The sequence below is a fragment of the Ambystoma mexicanum genome, chromosome 5p (assembly GCF_040938575.1).
Source record: "Ambystoma mexicanum isolate Mex_15411 chromosome 5p, UKY_AmexF1_1, whole genome shotgun sequence".
NCBI lineage: Eukaryota > Metazoa > Chordata > Amphibia > Caudata > Ambystomatidae > Ambystoma > Ambystoma mexicanum.
The window spans coordinates 141,848,676-141,874,924 of NC_090930.1; the positions used below are offsets into that span (position 1 = coordinate 141,848,676).

At 48.1% G+C, this 26,249-nt stretch overlaps 1 protein-coding gene across 1 annotated transcript in view; it reads left to right on the plus strand.

The window, feature by feature from the left end:
* MTMR8 (myotubularin related protein 8) overlaps nucleotides 1–26,249 on the plus strand; it is a 710,603-nt gene that overhangs the window by 213,282 nt on the left and 471,072 nt on the right. The window lies entirely within an intron of this gene.

Consider the following 26,249-nt stretch of genomic DNA (forward strand, 5'->3'; position numbering starts at 1 on the left):
ATCTGTTGAAGGGGTGGGGGGGTCCCATTTTGGCTGCCCTGGCCGGAGGTGACGATTGTGACGGACGCATCCCTCACGGGATGGGGAGCTCATGCCAACGAGTTGACAGTCAGCGGTCGTTGGTCTCCGTCGGAGTCCAGACTCCATATCAATCTGTTGGAGCTGAGGGCCGTCAGGCTTGCCCTGAAGGCTTTTCTGCCGACTGTGCGGGGAAAGAGTGTCCTCATTCTAACAGACAACACGGTGGCCATGCACTATCTCAACAAAAAGGGGGGGGGAGCAGGGTCACTTCCTCTGTGCAGGGAGGCGATGCAGCTCGAGTTCTTGGCTATCCAGCAGGAAGTGTCGATCTCGGCTGTTCATCTGGCCGGAGACGACAACGAGACGGCGGATGCTCTGAGCAGGCAGAGCACGATCTCCCACGAGTGGGAGCTGGCTCAGGAGATTCTCCTGGAGATCTTTGCCCTTTGGGGGACCCCTCAAGTGGATCTCTTCGCCTCCAGTGTCAACCGGAAGTGCGAAAGGTTCTGCTTGCGGGAATTTCCTCCAAAAGGAGCCTTAGGAGACGCGTTCGTGGTGGAGTGGTCATTCCCACTGCTGTTTCCTCCAGTCCCCGTCATCCTGCAAGTACTGCGGAGGTTACGGAGGTTCGGTTCCCGGATGATCCTCATTGCTCCGGCGTGGGCCCGGAGGACGTGGTACCCGGACCTTCTCGACTTGTCCATCTGCCCTCCATGTCGTCTTCCCTACCGAGACGAACTGCTCTCACGGGAGGGGGGTCAGGTTCTCCATCCAGAGGTCAGATCCCTCAACCTTCACGCTTGGCTTCTGAAAGGTTGAGGTATAAGGATTGGGACCTCCCTGAAGACGTGATGGAGGTGTTGCTCTCGGCCAGGCGGCCGGCAACAAAGTCTCTGTACCGTTGCCATTGGAGAAAGTTCTGCGACTGGTGCAGAGTTCAGAATGTGGAGCCTTTTGAGTGTGACATTCCCATGGTTCTGTCTTTTTTGCTTTCCTTGGCCCACAGGGGCTTGCAAGTGGGGACCATTAAAGGTTACCTGGCGGCGCTGTCCATCTTTAAGCGCTCGTCTGAAGAATGTTCCTATTTTAAGATTCCTTTAATTTCTCAGTTTTTGAAAGGTGTCACCAATGTGTTTCCTCCGTCACCTTTTCTGGTGCCCAGTTGGGATTTGAACCTTGTTCTTAAGTTTCTTATGGGTGCTCCGTTTGAGCCTTTGCGTTCTTGCCCTTTGAGACTGTTAACTCTGAAAACTGTGTTTTTGGTTGCGGTTACTTCCGCTCGCAGAGGGGAGTGAGTTACAGGCACTTCCAGTTAAGCCACCCTTCACTGTGTTTCATAAGGAGAGGGTTGTCCTTGGAGTTCGTCCTTCCTTTCTTTCGAAGGTGGTTTCGGAATTTCATTTGAGCCAGAAGGTTGTTCTTCCAGCGTTCTATCCTCCTCCACATCCTGGTAAGGAAGAGGAGAGGCTCCATAGGCCTGATCCTAGGAGAGCGTTGAGCTTTTATATTTCGCGCATGTCCCGAGTCAGAGTGGACGATCAACTTTTCATTGGTTACGCTGGAAAGCGTTTGGAACAAGCTGTGACGAAACAGACTTTGTTTCGTTGGATTATTTTAGCTATCTCAGAGTGTTGCCGCTTGGCGGTTAAGGACCCTCCGGCTGGCTTGCGGGCCCATTCTACCAGGGGAGTGGCTGCGTCTACTGCCCTGCAGAGGGGTGTTCCTATTCGTCACATCTGTGATGCAGCCACCTGGGCTTCAGTACATACTTTTGTACGTCCCTACTCCCTCGATTCCATCAGAGGGCAGGATCTGGCCTTTGGCAAGGCAGTCCTTTATTCCGCAATTTGATTGGGCATGCAAAATTTGTGTTCTAAATTCTTTTCCCACCTCCTTGCTTGGTACTGCTTTGGGAGTCTGTCATAGATCTGGAATATGTCGGAGGACCCAATCCCCTCGAAGAAGTAACTTTCTTACCTGGTAACGTTCTTTCGATGGGATGGTCCGACGACGTATTCCATATCGCTCCCTCCCTACCTTCCCCGCTGCAGAATTTCTTTTGCGATTGTAGCTTGCGTTCCGCAAGGCCTTGTGTGTCCGACTGGCAGAAAACTGGTGGCACACGTTCTGGGGGGGGGGGGGGGGGATCTACAACTGAGGCTACGGGCGTCCTACTTATCACATCGGGTGACGTCAGCCGTCGGAGGAGGTCCTCGTGGACGGCGCATCGACGTCATCGACGCAGGACGCAGACGCCGAAGATTTTCTGAAGCAGCACAGCTGTGGACATTACCTGTCATAGATATGGAATACGTCGTCAGACCATCCCATCGAAAGAACGTTACCAGGTAAGAAAGTAACTTGTTCTTCTTACTTTAGGAGAAGGGCTTTTCAGCAAGTGATCTGACATCAACCCATATTTTTTAATGCCAAATAAGATGTCAAAGTCCTTGTATTAGGAGCACCTTGTCATATTTGCTACCCAATCAGCCAGATGTACGTTTTCCTTTTGCTCTAACAGGATTTGATAGTAATAACTCTATTGTGATATCAGCATGGGCTAATACATTATATACATATTTCCTCCATTTAACAGCGAAGGGATTTGCAGATTTCAGCAAATGATGTGCAATCACTTTCAGTATATTGTTACTTACCTTTTTCCAGGAGGCATTTGCGTAACAAGGCATACTGTTTCCAGGATACTTGAGCATACATGGATGTCAATCCCAATTCATAACGCAAAATAGCCATAGGCACGGAGTTAGGCAGGCATAAGATCTGTTTCCAGTAACCTGACTCTAATTGATCCCAGTAGCACTTTTCTCTTGGCAAAAACCCTTCAATACCATACAGCAATATCGGGAGAACTTTCATTTTTATAAAATAACACAACATGTTTCATGGAAAACTTCCCATACTTCCTGATCAACAATCGTGATTGCAAAACAAGCTGTTGCATGTTTTGCTTCCTTACTAGGTCTTCAGCTTGTTTGCATACAACATTGTTGATTAACACCCCAAGGTATTTATATTGGGTCGTAGTTTGGACGCGTTCATTCCGAATTTTCCAGGAAATATTACTCCTGGTGATTTGCTTTTTCCACACTTTAGAATTTGGGTCTTTGCGATGTTAATTTCCAACCTATTTGCTTGTATATAGAGGCCCAGCTTTGTTAACATATTTTGAAGGCCTTGTGGTGTTTGCGACGACAATACAAGATCGTCGGCATATAGCAAATGAGCAATATTTTGGCCTCCTAGTTTTGGCGGGTCACCAATACAATTATTTAATTCGAGCCCCAGGTCTAAAATAAAAAAGTTGAATCGAAAAGCCGCAAGGGAACACCCTTGCTTTAAGCCTCGCTCTGTTTTAATTACAGGAGTTAATTTGCCATCGAGGGAAATCCTGACTCTCACTGACGTGTTTGAATGAAGTAAGATTACCAATGAGAGGTTGGAGTCTCTGTAATCATGTTTCTTCAATTTTTTGTACAGCAAATTTCTATCCACTGAATCAAATGCAGCTCGAAAGTCAATAAACCCCAGGTATAGTGGATTATTTCGATTCGATTGTTGGGCTTGGATCATATTTATCACAATAATATTCGGGATAGTACCTAGCCCAGCCATGAAACCTGCTTGAAAAGGGTCAATCAGCCCTTTTTCTCTCACCCAAGTCTGTACCTGCGTAAGGATGATCTTAGCAAATAGTTTCCCCGGGATGTCTAAAAGGGAGATGGGTCTATAGCTCGAAGGTGACGCTCTCTCTCCCTTTTTATATATCTGGACTATAATTGCTTGAGTCCAAGACTTTGGTAGGGACTGAGTTGAATTCACTGTGGAAAAGATCTTAAACAGAATTGATGTCCAAATATCCGGATTCTCTTTTAGCTGGAAATTGGACAACGCGTCAGAACCACTAGCTCTTGAATTGCTTGCAGATTTAATGAGGTTTAAGATTTCCAACCATTCAAATTCTAGACGGAAAGGAGGGAGTAATTTCATATTATCTATTGATATATCTCCCTTCACTGAAGCATACAGCATGCTAAAATGTTCAGCCCATAGTTGTGACGAAACCGCTGTCGATTGTCTAACTAGCTGTGGGGGAGAGGGAGATTGATTTATCATCTCGCACATTCTCGCAATATTCTTGCTGGCTAGCGTTTTTAACATACTAGAACCATCCTCCTGTAACATGGAAGCTTGGTGCGACTTTAGCCAATTTCTGTAGTTCATTTTAAGGGCGTTTGTTGATTGATTAGGAGGAAGGCGCATTCCTCAAGTGCCTAAAATCAGCTCTGAGTTGTGCTTTACGGACCTTGATTTCAGGTTCAAAATAGTGTAGATGGACGCACTTCGGAGTTACCTTAGCTCTGTGCTGTTTTATAGCTTGGATAGCGTCAGTGTACACCTATTTCGACCTGCCTGCCCGTGTGTCAGGCTGCTCAGACATATCTCTGTTTGCTGTCTAATTGCGCTAACTCTGAATCTGACCATCAAAGGCGGTTCCCCCTCATATTCACCACACTAGTGCAGTGCATTAGATCTATTTTTGCCGGTTCGGCTATGCTCATCCTCCATTCAGCAGTCAACATGTTATGGTCGCTTACATTTGTTCTTAATACAGAGAACTTTGATAATAAACACTGTTATTGAACCTTGATGTTGAGTCTGTGATTAATGTTATACTTTAGCAACTGAATAAAATACATTTGGGGCAAAAATGATCACGACAAAATATTCAAGAAAGGTTCCTGGTACTCCAAGGAACCCATGCTTACCTAACATGTGTTGCTAGGTCTCTGTCTGCATCTCCTGGCAACCAGACCTGCCACTTAATTATCAGATAGCTGTGCTGAACCCCAGCAACAGGTGTTTGGAAAGATTTCTTTACTGCACCATTCCTCCATTTTTATGGACCCCCAAACTTTTAGCTTTTATTTTTTCTCCTGACCTGTACGTTTTCCAGTTCAGTGAAGCCTTAAGCCTCACTACACTGTCTTTTGCTCATCTCTTATGGGGAAACAGACCTGTCCTTGAGGCTGTGGGTACTGGGAAACATTGTTTCCCATAGTCTTGCGACTTTGTTACTACTTTTGTTTTTCAAATTTGTCTTCATTAAAGATTTTGGTACAAAACAAACTTTGTGAGGCAATATGGTCACTTATCATTGGCAAGGAGAGTGAAATAACATTCTGTATTCCCTATACCACCACCACCACCTCCAAAATATTGCGCAACGCACTCTTCCTCCCCGCCCCCCCCAACTCCGTTTCCTCCTGGTAAACTGTTAGCTTCCTATGACCTCTTAAACACAAACCTTTGGCGCAAAACAGTCTCCCTGGCGCACTCTTAAATCTGGTTCCCTTAACAGTTCTGGCGCTTTCGTGCCGTCTTCCCCGGAGGGCTCCAAGCTTCCCCATTCTTATTCAATTGTCTTCCTCTACCTGCTGTGCCTTGTGTCTCATATACTTATCTGCAAATTCTCCCCACTCCAATTCCAGGGGGCCTGTCTGCCCATGCAGCCCTACTGTTATTTGTTTAATGACATATAAATTCATGGCAACATTAACCCATTCTTTATCTGGAGTGTGGGCACTTTTCCATTTTGTGCCTAGGCACGCTCTTGCTGCTAGTATTAGGCCTGAACCCATCTTTGGCAGTGTGACTTATTCTCCATCGTCCCCCTCCAAACCAAATAATAGTGTCAGGGGGATTTAACCCAGTGCATCCCATCCACTTCTTTATTCTTTCCCAGGACTTCATCCCAAAAGAACTGTGCCTTCGGACACCCCCACAACATATACAATAGTCGGCCCTCGAGCCACATTCCTGCCAACAAAATGGGCTGACATCTTGGTACATTTTGGAAAATCTGACCAGGTCATATTGCCACTTCTGTAAAAGCCTTATGGTGTGCAGTTTGTGTTGACTTGAGATTGATGTCTGCAAGGCACCCCTACAGAGTCTGCCACCCCACAAGGCTGGGTCTATTCCCTATTCAAAGTCCCTTTCCCACCACTCTTTCAGTTTTTCTGTGGACCCACTCCCGGATTCCACGAGGGCCCCCATACATTGCTGAAGCCTTTCCTTTCCGTCCTTGTGTTTAGGAGTTGTTTGAAGGGAGTGAGGTCTTGTATCTGTTCACTCCAGCCCCCCCCCCCCCCTCGGTCAGCACCCCCTTTAGTTGTAGGTACAAGAAGACTGGTAGTTTACCTATGCCCATTGCCACTTCCAGTTCAATTATGTTTATGAACCTGCCTTCCCTCCACAGCTGACCAATTCTCTCCAGTCGCGCTTCAAACCATTTCTGGAATCTTTCCAGGTTCGGGATCGAGTCCCTGACTCCCGGAACCCAGAGATGTCCGAATGGTGAGGGCATGTTGTCACTCCTTTCATTTCTGCTCCTTGTGTCCAGATATCCCAGATGGTCCCCACTATAGGATGTTCACAGATTCTACGAGGGAGCCTATCTCTCGGGACCCACAGCCATTCCCCCACTGTGGCCGGTTGTAGGTTGTCTAGTGCTATCCATGAGAGATCCCCTTGGGTGCTGAGATGAGGTATCAGAACTCCACGTTGGGCTGCATTGGGCGCCTCATGTCTGGCAGACTTACCGTTCCTTTTTCCTTGGAAGTACCAAAATGTCCCATGCTATATTGGCGTTCTTCCCCAGCCAAAGAAATCTCATGAGGGTCGTCTTTGTCTCCTGAATGAATGAGTCTGGAATACGTATGGGAGCATCTGAAACAGGTAAAGGAGTCTTGGGAGGATGACCATCTTCAGAGAATTGAGTTGGCCCAAATAGGATATTGTTAGGTTACTCCTTTTCACCAAATCCACTTTAACCTTGGACATCAGAGGAGAGGGGGAAGATGGCTCCGAAAGGTTTCCTAATTTCCCTAGCAACATAGATTCCCAAACTGACTTGCATTCCCATGGGTGCGAACCTCCCCATGTTCTCGTCTCTACACCTGTCCAGAGGGAAAAGGACTGATTTAGACGTATTGATCTTCAAGCCAGCCAGGGAGCCGTATTGCTCAATCAGTTGAACCACAGACGGTATGGACATCAAGGGCTTAATTATGTGCAGCAGCATATCGTCAGCATATAGTGCGACTTTATATTCGACCCCTCCTATCCTGAATCCCTCTAATTTAGTGTCCTCTCTAACCTTCTGAGCGAGGGGCTCTAAAGAAAGCACAAACAACGTGGGGGAGTGTTAGGCAAGATTTTATGCAGTAACCCTATGGGAGACTACACCAGTCTTATCTTCTTGGAATTGGGTAACCCACATATTGGTTTGGTATAGGTCTGTACTACTCAAGTTGGTAGAGTGACTGAGAAGCCAAACTTATCCCAAGAGGGGTTACTGTGAGCTGTAGAGCTGTAGCATCGAATTCCACAAATACCAGTATCCAAATAACACTTGCACTCAAGGTTCTCTAGTAAAATAATTATTTATTTAACGGTCAGTTTTAAATAAGCCTTCTTTAAAAAGGGCAGTGTACATCAATAAAAATACACTTCATAACACGTTCTCAGAATCAAGATAAGCAAGTAGATAATCTTTAGATATGCTTCATACACACTGCCCTCTGGGGTGACTTAAATTACTAGTACAGTAATGGCATTTATATATCACTTTTGCACTTGGTAAAATTCTGAGGTAATGGAAAGGAAAAGGTTAAGGGAAGGAAATGAAGGTCAGCCGGTTCTCCGAGCATGTGAGCGCTTTTAAATCTCCCAATGAAGTCTAGATAAAACCTTTCCCAGCAATATTAGTTAAAAACCAATGTATTACCTATGAGGGACCGTTAGAATCAAAGTCAATGGGTTAGAAGAGTCTGCAGGGAGCCAGGACAGCCAAGGTCAAGTTGAACAATTTCTATGGAGCTGAGGCACTTCTTAGATGGCACAAAAGTCTTGCACAAAGTTAGAGTTTGTAGAAAATCACTTTTGGGCCACAAGCTGTTAGGCTTGTGAAAGTCAGAGCTGAGATCAACTCTTCAGAAAGCAGCTGCTGCAAGTATCAAGTGAGATAATGCACGCTACAGACAAGAGGAAAGTACCCTAGGTATGCACAGTACCTTAGGTTAGAAGAGGATCCAGCTGGTTTCTGTTCTGGTTGCAGATCCTGGGGTCCTGGGCCTCAGTCGTGGGGACAAGAGGGAGGAACTCTAGAGGACTCCTGCACTGCAGTTCGAAAAGGTCGGCGGCAGCTACGGGTTATTTTCATTTCAGCGGCACTTAGCGGTTTCAGCTACCAGCAAATAGCACCACCGTGGATCTTGGACACTTGATGGGATTCCTTCCCTCCTTGAGTCCAGCACTCTGGTGACTTGAGCTTGGGTCGTCCTGCTTCGGGAGGGTACTCAGGATTTTCCTGGAGCTTCGGTCTGGCTTAAAGACGTTGCACTCGACTACGGGTTTCTCGTCCCCTGGCACTCGGTTGCAGCAGCAGCAAAGAAGTACAGCCAGTTGGGGAAGGTCCTCCAGCAAAGTTTGTCTTGGGGTTAGATGGTCCCACTAACCCAAGGGCAGAAGTAGTTCTCTCTGGAGCTTCTCTAGTGGATTTTGGAAAAGCAGTTTCAGCACAGCAGCAGGGCTTCACCGGGCAGTTCAACGGTCCAGGAGGATGCAGCAAGCTTCTCTTCACGATTCCTTTGTTGGATGTTTTGTCCAGTGGTCAACTCTGTCTTCAGTTCAAGAAGCCTCACCTTTTATGCAGGTTTCTCCCATTCATGCACAATTTAGCTGTCCCTCGTACAGCAGGGTGGCTGTCCTGCAAGGACAGCCAGCCAGCCAATCAGCACTGGGTGCATTCAGGTAAACAAGGAGACTAGTTTCAGGCCCCTCCCTCGCTCCTGCCCTACCAGACGCACTGGAGCCAGAGGCGGGTTTCAGTACTGTAGCCCGCCAAAGGCAAAACGAACAGAAGGGTTAAACCTGGTTTGGCGCACAGACTAAAACCCAAGGAAGACCTCACAATCAAGAAATGGCAAAATTGACGGGCGCGGGGCGTGGCCAGCGAGCACGCAATGGAGATGATTCCTTGGTGCTCCCGTGGCTGCCCGAAATATCCTGCTAATATCCTTTGATTTGGGAAGTTGATTCCACCAAAAAAGATATTTTCGGGCAGCGGAACTCAGTGGCTGCACACGACAGAGAAGTGGACCGAATACGCTGCGTGAGGAGCAAGATATCGGTGCCGAAAAACAGCAGAGTGGGACCTCCGACGGCAAACAAAAGGCTGCTGCGCATGAAACGCGCTAAAACACAGCAAAGGCCGGAAGTTGCTCGCCCGTGACCCCAACCTGGTGAACCAGCCTTCGTTCTAAAAGATCAAAAGCCCCCCTGGAGGGGCCTGGGAGGGCGTTGCCAACCCCATATCTGTGATTGGAGCCTTCTTTGTTCGCCATCCCGACTCGCGGCAATCCTTGGAGGTGGCGGACCCCGGCTGGTGATATCGACCAGGGCCACCCACGGACGAGAAGCCTGGGCGGGGACGGTGAGCGAGCCCGATATACCCGCTACGCCGACCAAGCGTAGCATACGCCCCGGGGGCCGGCGACCAGAAGGGAGAGGCCCCTGGAGCGGCGCCCGCGGCCCGGAGGGGACCGCTGCGCGACAGTCCGTGACTGGGTGGGCAGCTGCGAGGGCCCCCAGCATACTAATGCGGCGGGAGGAACAACCTAATGGGTCATCCACCAGCGACAGGACCGCCTAGACCAACACAGGCAGTGTGAGGTGACCTGAGGTGTGCGGCCAGGAAGCGATCGAGGCGGAAACATCCAAACATCCAAGCCTCCAACACTGAGCAGGCCGCTCCCTCTCCCCACAGACAATCGTTTATAACGACTGGAACCCTGCGCCGAACCCTGCTCAACAACCACAACCTTTTCCGAGCCCTGGGGAGGCTGGAGCCGCAGTCGTGAACACTGCGACAAGGGAGTAACATAGCAGGGGCAACTCAGTCACAAGTGGAGGCCCAGACAACGCCGCGAGGGACAAGTCCACCCTCAGTCCTCACATTCACATTCCTGCGGGATTTCACATCATGGGCAAGGAAAGAAACGAGAAAACCACGACGCAAAGCACCATGGATCAATATGCCACGAACACACAGCCAGCACCAAACGCGGAGGACCCGGGGACAAGAACCCCTGTCACTAAAGGACGTGATGACCGCAATCGCCATTTCGTGCTCCTCAATGGAGCAAAAAATGGACACCATCTCCACCGAGGTCTCGTTCCTTCGCCATGACCTCCAGAAACTCTCATCCCAAACGGGAGAAGCAGAGCAACGCATATCTAGCGTGGAGGACGTCCTAGGCAGTGTGCACCAGCAACTCACACAAACACAACCACCTGAAAACCTTGGAAGCTCGAGTGGAGGAGGGAGAGGGCAGGTCCCGACGCAATAACATTCGCATTTTAGGCCTGCCGGAGCGCACAGAGGGTCCCAGCACGGAACTCTTCCTGGAGGAATGGCTGGCAGATCTCTTTGCGCAGAAAACCTTCTCGAAATTCTTCTCGGTGGAACGTGCACATCGCGTGCCCACGGGTCGCCCCCAAAGACAATTATTGTGAAAATTCTTAATTTCGGCGACAGACGCCATCCTACAGATGGCCAGAACACAAGGGACGGTGGTATATAATGGATCCAGGATCGCCTTCTTCCCGGACTACACCCGCGAAGTTCAGAAGGCCAGACAGTCCTTTGAACACTTGAAAAGGAAGCTTCACTCTATGAATGTGAAATATGGGCTGCTGTTCCCAGCACAGCTGAAGATCCAACATGAAGGCAAGACATTCCACTTCACTGATCCACAGGAGGCATGGAGATGGGCAGAGACCCACATTGGAGGAGACTGGACTGGTGCCGATCAAAATTGCAGGGGAAGACCGAGACCAAGGGAGGAAAGATCCGCCCGACAACCTGTACTGGAGAATCCAAATGAACCTAATGGGGGCCCCAATCCCTAGCGTGGTTAACAGACATTGGCTAAACGAAACAACGGAAGGAAATATCAAAAGAGCACACTGACCGACTGCCTTCTAGGCAGGCACCTGAGACAAACACCTTGCTTGGACTGTTACCAGAAAGGGGTCACCGCCGCCTATACACGAAGGATCAAACGCATTATATGTAATCATAATCAACACACCATGCCATTGGCGAACGCCACCCCCCCCCCCCCGACTCCAGACACTTGACCCAAGAAGGAGTAGTAAGTCGGTGGGAAAGTAATAACCGTTTATATCAAGTTGATCTGGCGACATAGTTTTTAGCACCAGTAGAGTTCGGGCGACAGATACTTCATGTTGGGGAGGAGTATGGGGAGGGGGGATGGGGAGTTGTTATGTTAGAAATTCTCTGGGAGGTTACACCACTCTAATTTTCATCACAAGACCGCGAAACAGATCATGCCCAATACCCACGCTTCTACCGGGCACGACCACTGTACTCTCAGTCACATATATCACACACGCATCTGGCACAACGAATTGGATTCCTAGACAGAAATGGCCGCACAACAACATAATGGCTTCACAGGGGGAGACGCACATGTCCCAATGGTAGTTAATGAACGTCATAGACCCCTAAGGATCCTCACATGGAACGTAAATGGCATGGGCTCAAGTATCAAGCGTCGGCTTATAATGCAATTCGTAAACAGGCGTTCCCCTGACATTGCTCTTCTTACGGAGACACACCTAGCGGGTTCGACTTGCCGATTCTTCCGCAGGACTAACTATCGATTAGCTTATCACGCAGGGTCTATGAAGGGTTCCCGGGGTGTCTTGATCCTACACAAACTGCTCCCCTTTGCACTGACGGCAGTGGAACTAGACCCCAGCGGCCATTTCGTGCTATTCAGAGGCACACTGTGGGAGGAGGTGGTGGCTATTCTGGCGATATACTCCCCATCGGGGTTGGGGGATGCTCTCTTGAGGCATGTCACAGCATTGATGGCGCAACAACAGCCTGATCTATGGATCCTTGGGGTGGGACTTTAATGATGTTATGTGTAATATACGGAACCGAAACACAAACAAGCCCACACGGCTAGCGATCTTTGCATCAGCTCTAGGCCTAAGTGACCTATGGAGAGACCTCCACCCTACAGATCAGGGCTTTTCCTTTCACTCGGGAGCCCACGCGTCCCTGTCCAGGCTGGATTACTTCTTCCTTTTGACTCCCGAAGCATATAGGGTAAAAGCGGCAGAACGCCTTCCCCGCTGCATATCTGACCATTCTCCCCTGGAGATACTGCTCCAGACAGACCCCTGCCTCCCAGGACTTGGCGGCTAAATAACTATTATTTAGGCCTTCCAGAATTCATGGAACACATCACTGAAAAATCCAACGAATTATTTGAAATTAACGCGGGTTCGGTCGAGGATCCAGTGACATTATGGGAAGTCCATAAGGCGGTACTTAGAGGGGAAATAACGGCCTGGACGTGTAATAAAAGGAGGAAACACCATAGGAAAGTTATGGAGGCAGAGGAAGCCGTAAAGGAATGGGAAAATAGATATGTCGCCAACCCCACCCCTGACGCCCACCGCTCCCTCGTGAAGGCCAGAGCAACTCTGTACAACACAGCACTAGATAACGCAAAGCAAGCACATAGGGAGTCAAGGACCAGAATCTATGAACACGACGACAAAGCCGGCAAACTACTGGCCTGGCTGGAACGTCTGGAGGAAGGGCACAGACATGTCAGGCAGATCATAGAAGACCCCAATGGACTGGCCCAAACAGACCCGGAAATAAAGGAGGCCTTTGCTAAGTTCTATGCCACACTCTACGCTTCCCCAACATCACCGGCTCACCACTTAGCATGTTTGATCGACAGCTAGGCTGAGTGAATGGGGGTGTGCTGCATAAAAGCAGGGCTTTTGGGACTGGAACTTCAGAAGTCGCCACAGGACCTGAGAAGCTGAGCCGACCTGCTACGACGACACCACCGGTGGAGCCCTGCGGAACCGACTCACCACTTCCTGACGACAGAGAAGATCTCCCGGCTGGAGAGTCTTCTTCCCCTGACTGGTGGGCACAACCAGTTTACCTTATTTTCCTCGCATCCCAGGACGTCTTGTGGTCGAATCGCCCGTGCCAAGCACCCCAGCAACTGGATAGCCACTTACCACTGGACCGCGAATAAAAGGGCCGCTCCTTTTTAACTGAGAACTCCGCGGCTGGTTTCTTCCCTGGCAGTGCAAAAGACCCCTGTCTTCCTCCCCGACGAGCTCCTCTCTTCCCCCGGACGAACCACCGACTTGCATCCGCTGCCAGGAACAACTGCCCCCGCTGGAGTATTCTCACCACTTTAAGGTACCGTGTCCGCCAGGCCTCCCTTTCTAAAGATTGCTACAAGATAATAATAATCTCTTAACCTTCTGGACTGGGCTGGCCGCCTTGACCATCTAACTGGTCCCTTTCTATTGGTCCAACTCTTTCTGAACCTTTTCGAGACTTTTGTGCACTTTTCAACCGTGTGACCTTGGACACATTTCGTTCTGATCCTCTTAAAGTGGATCCGGCTTTCTGAACTCTAACTTCACGGTTTGACTCTGCCTTCCTCTCTTGCTGTGTTCTTTTGAAAGTGTTGGGATCTGTTTCAATTTATGCTCTGCCTTTCTCTCCCTTTTCAACCGAATTATTAGAGTGCCATCTACGTTAAATGCTCACCGCTGTATGAAAATAAGTGGGGCTTTACTTAAGACTTGTCTAATATTCTTTAAGGGAGTGTATATCTTTTAGTGACCATGTTTTTGAACTGCTTAAAATGAGTGCCCGTGTGTTTTATTAGATGTGGTTTTAAATAAATAATTATCTCTTTTACACCAAGCTCTGGTCAGTGTTTGCTTGTTCTACTGTGTTCTTGTGACCTATTGTGAATACTCTGTATACTGCCTAACTCTTCTTGAGGGAAGTCTGACTGCTCAGCCACAGCTACCAAGTGAATCTGTGTGGTACAGACTGCTACCAAGTGTGTTTACTGCCAAACACCTGTAGTCTTAAATCTTTTGCAGTGGTCCCAGAGGGAACTGCACAGGTTTCTGCCTAACAGATGCCTATGGAGTTTGTCAGACTCCAAAAACAAAGAGTCCAAATCTAATAAAAAATACATAAGTGAGAAAAAGGTCTCACTTACTCTAGGATAAAAATTAAAAGTCCTAAAGTCCAGCAAAAGAGCTGGGGGTCTCTAAGGTTGAAGGGAATTGGCACAGAATTGAGAATTCTCCCCAACAGGTTAGAGATGGCAACCCTGCCTAGTCCCCCTACCCAGCCCAAACCAACGTGAGTAGCCCCCATTCACTGATACACATGCTCTAGTGGAGGTGTACGCTGCCATGAGACAGCAGAGAAACCTGTCCCCTATAACATATTTAACGAGCACTGCTTTGAGAAACTGCACCCTATCAAAGGCCTTTTCGCCGTCAACTGAGAGAAGGGAGGGGTCCCCCCTCCCCTCCAGACTTCATGCATCAGGTGTTAGTTTTCCTCATTGTGTCTGCACCCTGTCGACCCCTGATTAATCCCACTTAGGCCGGGTGGATTAGATGTGGCATATATCCCTCCAACCTAGCCGCCAGTACCCGGGGTGTATATCTTGGCGTCTATATTAAGAAGGGAGATATGGCGGGTGCACCGCATTTCTTGGTATCCCTGCCCTCCTTGGCTATCACTGTGATGAGTGCCCTTGAGAAACTGTGGATTTACCTGTATTCATTATGTCGTTAAACATTTCTGTCGTCAATGGCAGTAAAACGTGAAGGATTTATAAAACCCTGCAGAGAACCAGTCATCCCCCGGGGACCTCTCCAGCGTCGGACTCCCCACCGCCTTCCTAATTTCTTCTGCTGTTATGGGGGCTTCCAGTATATTAGACTCATCACAAGTCAGCATGGGCAGGTAAATATCCTCTAAATACTCCTCAATCCCTGCCGCCTCCATTGTAGACTCTGAATCGTAGAGAGTCTCGTAGGAGGCGACAAATGCCTCTCAGATCCCCTCCATGGAGGACTCGTTTGCTTCCCCACGGGCCACAATTTCCACTACCCATCTTTCTGCTTGCTGCTCTCTCAACCTAGCTGCCAGGAGTGCATCAGCCTTATCCCCTTTCTCGTAGAATTACTGTTTAAGAGATTGCAAGTTGCGTATTATTTTCCCTTCCTCAAGAAGCCGCAGCTCCTCCCTTCCCCCCCCCCCCGGCTCCTTTAACACCCTCCTCCCTCCCCTCCCTGCGGGCGTGTGCTCGTTTATCAAGGTACTTTGTCTTCCCTTAGCCTAGTCTCATTGAGTGTCCGCTCGCCTAACCCGCCTCCCAGACCGTTCTCTTGTTCACCTCAACTGTGTGGTTTGTAATGAAGAATCCGTTAATTTCCCTCACCATCTCCAGCTGGAATACTGCTTCCTTCCTTTGAGACTCATTGCATCTCTATCTTGCACCCCTTGTGTTCCTACCCAACCAGTTCAGACCCACTGTTACCATATCCTGGTCCGATCAGGTGATCGGGCGAATCCGAGTTCTGCGCCTCCTCCAGCAACTCGCTTGAGACACATACATAATCTATCCTGGTGAAGGTTCCGTTGGGTCGGGGGGATGAATAAAAGGTGCATCCACTCTCCTTTGGGTGAAAGTGACGCCACATATCCTGCAACCCATACAGATCAAGTCTCCTGGACCTCCCGTAGCCTGGCCTTGAGAGTTCTTGTTCCCTGTCGTGCAACACCTGTCTGTCTAACTTCACATCTGCCCATATGTTAGTCACCTCCTATGATATGGTGTCCTGAACTCTCCACCAGTATTTTCGTGAGAATATCCTTCAGGAATCTCAGTTGCCGAATAGAACACCCACCCCTGCTTTTCTGACTGGTTCTGAACCCCAGTATACTTGTCCAGCTAAAACACAAGGAATCCTTCGTTCCGCCCCCTTAAAAAATGTGGTCTCAATTCCCTTGCAACCAGTGTTCTTTTCGTTGGGGAGTTTAGCCCCTTGACATTAAGAGTGCCAATACTCAACCGGCTCTCCTGTGCCCCTTTCCCTGTGGTTGCCATCATGTTGCCCTGCTTAGAGCACCCCCTCCGTGCCACCTGGTAAGCCTTTGCATGCTTATTCGAACTTCGTCACAGGAAGAAAAACCAAGGAAAAAAAACTCATGCCAAGTTCCTCCCTTTACACTCTCCCTCCGAGTGTACTCAAAGCTGGCTAGCTTAGATCTCAAGTCCATACGCCACCACCGGATAGAAAGTGTACTTAACAGTATACTGGGACGCTTCGGTCTGGGACTGGTCTGCCTTCAAATGTGATCCTTCTCGGGTCTCGTGCCCCTATGGTTTGTCCATTTACCCCTCGTACGCACCAACAGGCAGACGCTTAGCAGGCGGAAGTATCCAGGTCGGATAGCCAGCTAGTAGTGGGGGGAGAGCACTCCTCAAATCAGGGTCACTTTAATCTTGTCCACATACCTTGCCATTAACACTCCTCAATGTGAGCGCACAGCCCAAAGTCCTCTGTGGGAGGCGCTCACCCCTCTGTCATCCAGGTTACTTCAGTGGGTGAGGCACTCTCGTGTCCTCTCCGGGGCACACCCCACCGGTGTAGTCGATAGGTGGTGTACAGGGGCAGGGAGGCAGGCACACTCCCCTGCTTAGGGGGCCCACACCCTCCCTGCACCCCCACTTTCTGGGCACCTCCTTACCCCCCATCCCCCGGGGGACCTCCTTGCCCTACACCGTGTCCTCTGGCATCTCGTACTGTCTTCCGCTCCCCGGTGTCCGAACTATGAACTTCCTCCTTGGTCCTGCTGATGTCGGCGGCTGTCTACCACTGCAGCCCCGGGAACAGCAAGGGTGCGCGGCAGGTGCAGTCCTCCCAACTGACTCCACCACGTGCGTTCCAGTGACTCCTGCTGGTCACCGGAGGGCACTCGGTCCCCCATTTCAGTCCGTTGTTCGGAAGGGGCAGAGGGGGGGGGGGTCACCCACCTCTGCGTGCTTCCGGGGCAGTGTTTCCCCGTCCTCAGGACTTCTCACAACAGAGCGCCTGCCGGGCCATCACAGGCCCCCTCAACCCCTCCTTGATGCCTGCATGCGCCCCTGAGGAAGACACGGTTTCCCACAGTGGTGGTGTGCACAGCCCCTGATGGCCTGGCCGCAGGCCTCCTGTGGCGCCACAGGCTTAAGTCCTGCGTGGCAGTTTCTGGCGGGTTCCAGTTTCTCCACCTCCCGGCCGACCTTTGTCCTTCGATAACTCGCCTTGCCGTGGGCCGGTTTGCACCAAACTTTGCCCCGGCTGCTCCCGTAAGGGAAACTCTGGAGGGGTCCCTCTGGAGGTTGGTTAAAAGGGGGGGGGGGGGAGTCCCTTTTTATTGGGAGCCTCGCGCTTAGGTTACATACATCAGCACGCCCCCTGGTGGCCTCCCTTTTGTTACTACTTTTAGTAACTTGTTAACAGTTGTGGTAACTTTTTATCATTGTACAATGCATTTTACAATGGAGTACACTTTTTGTGTTGCCCTAGACTAGCACTCAAAGGATTTTTGGTTACTCTAGGTGTACTAAATGGACAAGCTGGTGGCAGCAGTGACTTCACCATTTTTTGGTGCGTTTCGTTTTAGCCTTACCGCTTTTACCGCGTTTGGCTACAAACTGTGGCTAGTGTCCAAACATGGCTGTGCCACATGGTTTCTCGCTTGTCCTTTTGCCATCTTGTTCTTTAGCCTTCTTCCTGGCCTGTGAGGCCAGGAAAATCTTTATATGGACTTTCAGTGCCCGGGAAAGAAGAAGCTTTTGCCCGGCTACTGGAGTGCTATGTGTGGTTGCTGCCAGGATGTTGGCTGGGACTGTCTGATCCCAATCCACAAATGGGTTTCAGTGTGTGATTGGTATGCATGAGTGTTCCCGCCAGTGGTCCTGATTAAACCACTGCTGGGGTGTGTGTGTGGGGCTAGTCCTGCTATTGGCTAGTGGGAGTTTCGGCTCTTTCCTGGCTTTTAGGATAAGAGGCCCCTTGCACCCATTCTTCAGAGATCCTGGAATAACCTGAAGGAGCCAAGACTTGTTTTCAGCTGTGAGACCTGTGAAGAGACCGGAGACATAACTGAAGGTGGCCTGGTGACTAACTTCTGCTCCTGTCCTTGGGGAGCCCTGTATTGCTATTGATTTTCAGCAGTCCTGCGAGGGAGCTGCGACCTGTGAAGTGGCAGGAACCTCCATTCCTGACGTCTGCTGGGTACCCTGCGAAGAAGAGACGTCAGAAGTGTCCCGGAACTGCCCTGTGGCTGACCAACTCTGATTTTGGGCTATCATGCTTCCGATGTCGCCTTTCCGAGTTGAGGACTGGAACTTGGGGAATCCTCAGCTTTTCCTACGTGACTTACCTCAGTGAAATTTCGAAGTACTAGCGTCAAGGGGGACCCGAGATAGGAGGGAAAGGCTGACCGCAACACGCGAGGCCCTTTGCTTCGCCGTGCTGCGTTGCCACCCTCCGGAAATGCTTACCTGCCTCGAGTCCAGTCCTGAGAGAGGTCCTTCATTGTGTTTTTCTGCATTCTTCATCCAAGAGTCTTTGCACCAGTGAAAGACACCGACCAGAGATTAGCTCGAACCTGCAACCCCTGCGAATCAAGGACGGAGGCTGACGGCGGGAAAAGAAACTTCAGACCTTCTTCCAGTGACCTGCCAAGTCCTGAGAAGAATCGGAGTACGGGGGAGTAAGTTAATGTTTCTTGCACCTAAACCTTTGCTATACTTTGGCTTTGCCATTGCTTGCTCGCGCAAGCCTTCCGGAAGTTGGGCACTTCTTTTAGTTAGAATACACTGTCCTCGAACCCTTGGAACTGTTCACAGGACCCCAGAGACCCGATCTTCATTTTTTCCTGCATCACAAACTGTGTCCGAACTTTCCTGAACTCTTGGACATAAGACCACAGACAACTTGGGGAAGGACTTTTGAAGTTAGGGTTAATTCTCTGTGGGCCTGTAGTACATAAAACTAATCTGCACTTTCTTTTACAGGAGTTTGATTTGTGTTATGTCCTACTCTGGTGGCTGTATATATGTAATCTATTATTAGTGTTGTGTGATACTTCTACCTATTGGTAGTCGTTTTTCATTTTGATATTTGGCCTTGAATAACTGTTTGTGATTCCCATTGTGTGTACTCATTGTGGACCCTTACAAGCTCACCACCTCTTGAGACTTAGCCTAGACCTCTCGTCACTGCTACCTTGAACTGGTTTGGCTACAGCTCCCAGAGTTGTCACTGTCACAATATGGGTTGGTGTAGAAAATCAGTTCTAACAGGCACCTCAGTGGCCTTAAAGTCGACCTACATACGTTGAAGTCTTTTTCATGACTGGAATAGCTACTGCCAAAGTATCTATGGTGAGATTTTACTTTTAGAACTAGTTGTAAAGTTTTGACAGCTCATTGTTGACTTACTATAGCTCAGAGGATTGACTGTTGGTTTTGAAATCTATGGAACAAACCGGGGATGGGAATCTTTCTAATCATAAGCTAGTCAACCTCTGTACCCGGAGGCTTCGGATGAGCCTGAACTCTCCCAGTTACTCTTAATTTAATTGGTGCGGTTACGTATACAGACACTGAGTTAACGGTTACTTGCCTAGAAACTTCCTTTGTTCCTGAACATTATACAACCATCTCAACCTGGAAAGGCGGAGTACAGTACATAGAGCCAAAATCTGTCTAAAATGGCTCAGATGGAAGCAGAAGGGGAGGGCATTGACCTTGGTGTCCCACGCCCTAACTGATTGTTATGTTGAGCCTCTTTCTCTTCTGCCTTTTCTACTCAAGTTGTTTGCTTATGGCAATTTAACTTGTATATTGTCGGCATTCCCTTTTGGAATGCTCCAACATTTTCTACTTCTGAGAGGTTAGTCTTGGTTCTTACGACATGTTTACTACTAGGATTCATGTGAAACCCTGTGGCCTAGTTGTGGGCGGGTCTTTCTCATATTGTGGACTCTGGGCAGTGGAAAGCCCTCATAACACGAACACATTCACAAGCATGCACACCAGAGGGCCTATGGCTTTAGCGAGAACCTGTATATAGACCTTCTGATCCCCATTTGTTATCCATCCTTTTAACAACATTTCATTTGTGTGCACACAAGCGCCAAACCCCTCATAACAATGCAAATAGTTGATCAGTCTTCTCCAGCCTATGCTTCTGAAGCACATTAAACAAATATTGCCAATCAATCATGTCAAATGTAGTTTGCACACAATGTAGCCACTATGTAGGCTTTTGTAGCACTTTAAAATATGTTAATAAAAAAGTGTCCTATGTAGATTGGGATAATAGCTTAGCATCTTCATGAGCCACACTCTTCGCCACTTTCGACAATCTGACCATCAGATTTTGCACAAGGGTTCAGTGTCCACAATCCGTAGTGGAAAGTCAAGTCAACACTTCTCTTGCTCTGACATTTGTCTTGTTCATCAAGTTTTGAGTATCAAACTTTTTTGAATAACTTAAATAATTGGAATATTCTGTTTGAAATTGCACCGTGAACAGGTCTTCCCTTGGGGCTTGTTTTGTTTTCTAGAAAGCCAATCCATTCACTTTGACTGTTTTATGAATTAAGACCCTCTCCTCCTAGCACGCCCAGTCCCTGTTCATGGTTACATTTGATCTTCAAGTATAGCTTCAAGGACGAAATAGTGCACAGGAGACCAGAGTGTGAGGAGGAAGGATGGGCAATAACTACAGACAGGCAACAAAGGCAGTGAACAGAAAATGGTAGGGAATACAACCAAGACAAACAAATTAGGTTCCCTATTCGGGTGTCTGCAGACTGGGGGAAGAGATTTCCATAGGTCGGGGGAAACTCTAGCCTTCTGAGCTGGTTGTTATTACAGTGGCCCACTATGTGTGCTCATGGAAAGGAGCAGCAGGAGTGGGCGTATGTGTCTGGACCCTAAGGCACGTACAATGGAACAATACTCAAGACTGAAGCCTGTACGGGACCAGCAGGAACAGATCTGTGACTACCCCCTGAAATGGGAACCAACCCACTATTTACAAATATGGCACAATGGACAAGACTGAGATGCGACAAAGAAAACAGGCAGAGATTGCCTATCGGGAAACCCATTAGACAAAAACTCTACTATGGAATTGCACAAGTGAAGACGAGAACAGTAACAAATATCCAGAGAAACATGAAGCAGAGTGAGCAAGGTTCAGGACCGAGAACAGTAAGAAAGAGCATCAGCAAGAAGACAAGAATTTAAGTGCAAGACTACAGGAGACTGGAACTGCAGACTGGAAACTAAGGACTGGAATCCAGGAACAGTGGACTGAACTATACACCAGAAGCAAGAAAAGGACTGAATGTCTGGACTAGGATAACGACTGAACTGCAGACTATTAACAAAAAATAAAGAACTGGAATTCTGGACTGGAATATTAATGGCAGGACTGCAGACAGATAACGATCAAACTCAGCAGTGGAATCTAGAAAGCTAAAGCCAGGTAAAACAGATTATGGGCACAGAGCAAGGAACTACGGACAGGGAGCAAAATAATTGGTGGTAGAGGGCTAGGTGCTGCAGAGAAGAACAGAGGATTGCAAATGGGTGGGCTGGGGGGAGAGGGCTGTAGGACCAGAAGCACAGGGGGTGCAGGTGAGTTCAAGCAGGAGAGGAGGGCAGGGAGCACAGGGCACTGGAACAGGAGCAGGATCTGGCAACAGCAGCAACACGACACAGCAGAAATCAAAGGATAAAAGCATGAGGGGCTGGCAGTCCATGCAAGAGCCCTGTGATCCTGCAGGCAGCTCCTTAAATACCGACCCACCCTGTGCTGAAGCAGGCTTGCGTTAGCAGGACCTGGAGCACCACACCTAAAGGTAATCTGCCTCCTCCCTCTGGACCTGGGAAAGGGAATGCAGCACTGACCTATAGGGCTTCTGAGGATTGCATTTCTAATGCATATTTATTTTCCAGGTAATAAAGTGCTGAAAGGTGCATTGTGGGATGTAGTTTATGAAATGAAACGGGGAAGTTGCAAAGGGAAAGTGAAGATATGAATATGTATTGTCTGGGTCGACGTGCAGTGATGAGCTTCGAGTCCCAATTAGTCCATCATGGCTGCCCCTTGTTGTTCCAGTGGCACAGTTGTGGCAATAGCTCGCTGGAAAAACTCTGTAATTACACCCTTAATACCTGCGTGATGTGGGGGAGAGTCACCTTCTTATTAAAGATGGATTGATTGTTGCATACCCCTCTCCCTATTGGCTAATCACACTAAAGCCTAACAGCTTTTGTCCCCTTAATTCTGTTGTCCAGCCTCATAATGCTCAGTCCTGCTTGCTGAGCCTCTTGTAAGCATGCCCCACTTTCATACTAGGGATTTCATCCCATCTATGCAGGTGCAAGACCCATCTTCTTTCTCTGTTTGTCTATCTTTGACTGCCTTTCTTTTTCTCACATTATTTTCCTCTTTCATTCACTTGCTCTCTTCCTGACTCTTTATTTCACGCCTACTCGGTCTTTCTCTTTGCTGGCTTCTTACGCTTTTCCACTTCATTTCTCGCTGCATGTTTGTGACTTATGAAGTGTGTAACTAGCTGTAAAAGACATGAGTATTAAGTACAGTGTGTTCTATTCAAGGTCGGGCAATGAATACAGTCAAATGCAGTCGTTGTACTTCTTTTGTGGGGGGTGTCACATCTTGGAGCACAGTCTGATATTTTGGAATCGGGTCTTGCATCTAAAGGACTGTCCCACTTAGTGAGAATGTGCTGAAGGGTGCGAAGCACACTCATTAAATGCGTGAGCAGTCTTGCGGGCAGGTATTTTGTGTACAACACTTTTCTAGGAGTACGGTTGCACTCAGTGAGTATAACTCGTAAGAGTGAGTATAACTCGTAAGACATGAGAGGAAAAGCCCTCTTATTAGGCTGATTATCAAATGTTGGTGCATTGTAATCGCTGGGTGTGAGTGTTTCACCCCAGCGCGGTCTGGGCAGTTGGCCACACACCTGGGAGCTTAGGCATGCCTCAGCGCACAGTCTGTCTGTCACTTTGTCTTTGTTCTATCACTTTCCTTATTTCTGTATCTTTCTTCACATCTGTATCTCTGGCTTCTGCCCTTTTGCCTATTTTCTTTTATATTCCATCCCTTTTCATCCCTTGTCTTTCTATCCATTTCTTTGCCTTTCTTCCTATTGACAGGAAAAAAATGGGTGAAAGAATAAAACAAAGTCACAGATATAAAAAACGAGTGAAGGGGCATAAAAAGAAAGACCGAATGAGATTAAAAGTTTTTGTTTTTATTCACTTTTTATGCGCGCAAAACCCAAGGGTAGCAGGGCGCAGTGGCAAGGAAATGCAAAACGTACAGGTTATATCATAGCATAACGTACAGTAGAGAATACAATAGGTCTCTGGAACACAAATAATTACAAAATATACAAAGTTCAAGTAAGGTCAATCAGAGTTGCAGATGTATAAAATCAAGAATTGGTGCAAGTAATTCCAGTAGGAGGTAGGTGACACAGGTCAACTGAGGTCAGTCGAGGTGAGGAGTTGAATGACATTTTTTCTGAAACGAAGATAGGGCAAGTCCACTCTCGTCTTGTGGTAGTGAGTTCCAGGTTTTTGCAGCCTTTACCGGGAAGCTATTTCCTCCGATCGTAGTGAGCCTAAAGTTTGGTATCGTCAAACAATTAGAATTGACAGCTCTGGTCGGTCTGAGAGATGTTCTCATGTGGAATTTGTCAATCTGGTATCTAGGGGTGGAGTTATTAAGGACTTTGTGGGTGAGGGATAACATCTTGAGTTTTATTTTATTCTCCCTGGTCAACCAATTGTGGTGGCGTCAGGCGGAGGAGATATGGGATCTTTTGTTTATGCCTAGTGCTGCTCTAAGGGGATTATTTTGTAGTATTTGTAGTCTTTGAGTTATTGTTTTATTAGCTCCGGAATATAGAGCGTTGCAGTAATCCATTTTGGAGAGTATTAAAGCTCTAGCCAGGATTAAGCAGCTCTTATTGGAGAGGAATGGTTTACCGGCTCTTATCAGTTTGCACGTGTAAACCGTGGAGGAGGCAAGGGATTTTAGCTGTTTATCAAGTGATAGGGTAGAATCAAGATAGAATGCCAGGGTTTTTACATCCTTGGACACTTGGATGATATTCCCATCTATGTTGAATGAGGAGAATTCCTGGCCTAGTTTTTTGACATTGGCTTTGGTGCCCAGGATAATCAACTCTGTCTTATTCAGACGGAGGCCATGGGTGGCCATCCATGCCTGGGTGATAAGATATACCTTGTTCACCAATTCCGTGTCTTTCGCATGATCCCCAGAAAGCAGGAGGAGGATCTGTGTATCATCTGCATAATTAGTGTAGGTGATACCGAGATGGTCCAAATCATCAAACAAGGGCTTGGTGAAGATATTGTATAGAGTTGGGGAGACACAAGAGCCCTGGGGGACACCGCATGAGATGGGGGTGGGATCTGCCGCTGCTGAGGGGGAGAAGACTCATCGTTCTTTCACTCGGGAATGACTCGATCCATGTAATGGCTTCCGGGGAGAAATGGGTGGCGGAATCCAGGTGACTACAGAGGACTTTATGATCCACCAAATCAAAGGCAGCTGAGAGGTCCAGGAGTAGCAAAAGTACTGTTCTCCCTTTGTCTCTCAGCTCGTCAATTTGGGATTTCAAGTCAATAAGGGCAGTTTCTGTTCCATGTAGGGGACGGAAGCCCGATTGTCTCTCTCCTAGGAGGTTGTGTAGTTCTAGATGCTTTTGAATTTGGTTGCATGCAGCTTTGTCCAGAATCTTGAGAAGAAACGGTACCGTAGTGATAGGGCGGTAATTAGTGGGGATGAGGGGGTCTAGTGTCTGCTTTTTAAGGAGGGGGAGTACCCAGGACTGTTTAAGGTTGGCAGGGTTGGTGCCTGAGGCAAAGGAGGCGTTAATCAATTTAGTGATAAAGGGAGATAATTCTCTGGCAGCGTCTTTTATTAATTGTGCTGGGCAGATGTCACCTTTACAGTTAGATGGTTTAAGCGACAGGATAATGTTTTCTACTTCCAAGGTGGTCATTTTGGAGAAGTGGAAGGTATTACTATGCGCCATTAAATTATTGGTATGGGGCATTTTAGGCGAATCCTGAATTTTGAGTACTTCTTTTTTTTGCTGGATTTTATTTTGGAGTGTGATAATTTTATTTGTTAGGGCTTGCTGGATATCTGTGCAGCAAGGTCTGTCCTTGGTACAGGCGTCTGGTGTGGCGATAGGAGACTAGAGTTCCTTTAGAATGGAAAAAAGCTCTTTCATACTGGAATTGGATTTGGCTATACGATCATCATACGAGTTGCGTTTTGCCTGGCAAACGTCTTTTTTGTAAAGTGAGGAGAGAGAAGTTAATTTAGCTTTGTTATCGACTGAGGGGCAGAGCCTCCAGGTGGTTTCACTTTCTTTTCAGAATGTGTAGGTCTCTTAGCTGTGGAGTAAACCATTTATTTATATGAGCTTTCAGTTTGCTTGATCTAAGTTTGAGAGGTGCCAGTTTATCTAGAGTAGAGAGCATGATATTATTGAATTCTTGCACTAGGGTGCTGGTTTTTAGATTAGCTGATAATGCTTTGAGGGTCGGTAATATAGCTGGGATCACTTTCTCTGCCGTGATACATTTATTTCTGGTTAAGCAAGTTGGCGCTAGTGGAAGGGCCGTGGGGTTGGGTCTGGAAGTAGCTAGGTTAAAGGACACCAAAGAATGGTCTGTCCAAGGTAAGGGCATTATGGACGAAATAGTGGCTGAACAGTTAGCTATCTAATCTAACATTCTTCCCTTCAGGTGCGTAGGCTTGTCAACTCTTTGAGTTAGGCCTAGTGCGTGAATAGTATTGGCTACCACTGTAGTATTCGTATCCGTGGTGTCATGGAAACCTAAGTTAAAGTCCCCAAGGAGGATTAGTTGAGAACAAGGTTTGAGGTTATTAGTGAGTAGGTTGTGGAGATCCTCTTCAAAGGTGCCTAAGGGGCCTGGGGGTCTATATAAAAGGTGAATGGTGAGTGCTTGATTATTATTTATCTGGAGTTTGGTAGATAGGGTCTCGCAGGATTGAATCGATTGGCTGGGTACTAGTCTGAGTGAGATGCTCGTTTTAGAGATTATGGCGATGCCGCCACCTCTTGCACCTTCTCGGTCGTGTCTGAT